Raw genomic sequence first — 2,887 nt, forward strand, 5'->3', positions numbered from 1 at the left:
ATATTTTCAGGAGGTAAAACTTTTGCTTTTCTTGGTTGAAGTGACAGGACAGCGGTTAGTGACCGACCCAAGGTGAAGATATTTTAGAGGAACTTCCTCCAATCCGGGAACAGAGGAGATGTGAACAGTCCAGTTTTAAAACAAACAGCAGTAAAAGGTTCAAACAAAAAATAATTACACCCCCCGTCTCCTCCTGACTCTGTATCAGGTTCCTTCTAGGTGATAATAAACACAAACCAACAGTCTAGAAGTATCTCTGGGATTCCTTTTTAAATCATCATGTTCTTCCTGTTCCCTGTGACCTTGTGAAGACATTTATTTTTATAGCGGAAAAGTAATTAGACAAAGTCTTACCAGGAAGAAAATAGTTTTCCCTTCACTGTTTTTTTCTTTCTTTCCTTCTCTTTTCTCTTCTTTTCTTCTCTTTTTTCAGCCAGAGGAGCCGCTCTGCTCTGCAGCCTTACATGGTGAAATACCACGCAGCTCAGAGCCGGGCTGAAAACAGAGAGGAAAGGCAGAAAACTGCAGTCGGCTCAAGAAAACAGACAGCGCTGATAAGGGCCTAGTCAAAGACTGGCACGTTTAATCACCACTGATCAAAGTGCACCTTACATAATGAAAACTATAGAGGTTCTTACTATAATATTGTTTTTCTAAATCAGGAAAGTTGTGCTGGATATTTGTTGTAGATCTCAGGAACGTTCTGCCTGTTTTCTCTCATGTTTAGTTTGGATGTTTGTCCGATTTGGACATTCACGAAAAATTTCTCCTTCTGCCGAAGCCAGGTTTGTGGTGTTTCAGACTTGTGCTGGGCTTCCAGTAACATGCCAACAATTTGTTGCTTTAATCACACTCAGCTGACTCTTGCACGCAATTTCACAAAGATTGAGTTATGAGAAAATTGAATTTCAAAACTTGTGGATTTTTGAAGGCGCTTTAAGTTGAGATAAAGACGTTTTGCTAAACGCAGCGGCACGGTCGAGTCTAAGCAGCTCTTAGGAGTTTCTAAGCTTTTAGATGTCAGTTTCCAAAAAAATCCCATCCTAATATTTCTAATGTCATCTGCATATACATAAATACTCTGCATTTATTGTTGCAGAACTGCAGCTGTGCTTCAGAGCTCATCGATGGAGAGCTAATGTCAGCAAGGGGATCATCGAGATTAATGGTGCCAGATCTAAGAGCTGAACTGTTGCATCAGAGCACAACACGCAAAAGTGTTGATAGAAATGTCTCTAGCTTGAATTTGACTTCATAGGAGATGAGCTGGCGTTTAAAACCAGCCTGTCGAGCCCAAACAAGTGGAAAATAAAAATTAGGGGCAAACGTTACCATTTTTCTTATAAAACATCATTCTTCCCTTAATGCTCGCAGATTGTCTTTTACAATTAACTTTATCACTGCAATATTTGATGTCGGTGAGTGACGCATAGATCTTTGCATAACCAGTTGTTAAATAATTGTGTGGATTTAACTAGACCACAGTAATATAGCTATGAACATACATGGTACTTAGATAGAGAACACTGTCTATTTCAGTGTTTCTCAACCTTTTTCGGGCCAGCGCCCCCCTAGCCCTAATCCAGGTCCCTCACCGCCCCCCACCAAAGAATTTGTAGGTTACTTTGCACTGACAATTATTTTATTATTAATGTTTCTATCGTAGATGTTTTGAATCGGCACACCGATTATGTTTTCCCGTACACTTCAGCGCCTTACGCTCCTTCACCTCGCGCACATAACGGGGTAAATGTAGCGAGTTTTGCCCTAAACGTATCGGCGTCTGGAGGGGGGGGGGGGGGGGGCGTATGTTTCTACGCTCCTTCGTTCTGCGCCGATTTATGTTTTCGCATCCACCTGAAGCCCCTGCCCATGACATTTCAACAATATTATTTTAGCTTTTATCTGGAAATAGTGTGTTTATTCTTGCCATACAGTCTCTGTATTAATTATTGCTCGAAAGGTCTTGCCATACCAGTTTATTCCACCGTATTTACTTTAGTTTCTTAGTTTATTCTTGCATTTTGTTCTTCATTCATTTCCATTTAGTTTCCTTTGATTAGTTTTATCCTCTCTTGGTTTATTGCTATGTCTACGTTAGTTTCTTTCCTGTTGCTACATTTATTTGATCGTTTATTGACCACCAGTAATTTTCACTCATCACCTGCTGCGCCGCCTAATCGTCATGTTTCACATTATGTATTGATTTTTTTTTCACTGTTCAGCGTCGGATTCTCTGTTTTATGCCATAATTTACATCTAGTTCGTCGCTCCGTTTTATGTTCCGTTTCTCCTGTTTCAGAGTTTTGCTCAATGTGCGCGGCGGTTTTTGTTGTTGTTGTTGTTGTTGTTGTTGTTGTTGTTGTTGTTGTTGTTGTTGTTGTTGTTTTAAGCCCCTAAGRTGCAGGGCGGTCGGGAAACATATCGATGGGGAAAAGGCAGACTGACATAAACCTTTTAAAACAACGGAAACAATTTCTGCATTCTGGTTATTGAAATTTAAAAGTGCTGTGTTGTTCTATTACCCCCGTTTCATACCGGACCACTTACAGCTCCGTGTTAACGTTATAAAATGAACGCTCTCTATGGTGGTATCACCCATGGAGGGATTTTTTTATGTAAATGGGTTCATTTTTCAGAGGGATACAAAGTGAGGGTATCGTGATTTTAGTAATTACATTTTTATAAGAGCGATTTTCTGTTGTCCTTCCATGGAAGCGGGCAGCTTTCAAACGGAAATAAAACACTTTTTAATATAAATTGCTTGGCAGATCACAGAACTGCCAAAACATATGTAGCCTACATAAATACCAGACAAAGTGAATGACAGCAGCGTCATCAGCCGGTGTAACTCTGAACTGATGCGGAGCGGAGCTGCGCCATGAAG

The sequence above is a fragment of the Poecilia reticulata genome, linkage group LG2 (assembly GCF_000633615.1).
Source record: "Poecilia reticulata strain Guanapo linkage group LG2, Guppy_female_1.0+MT, whole genome shotgun sequence".
Taxonomy (NCBI): domain Eukaryota; kingdom Metazoa; phylum Chordata; class Actinopteri; order Cyprinodontiformes; family Poeciliidae; genus Poecilia; species Poecilia reticulata.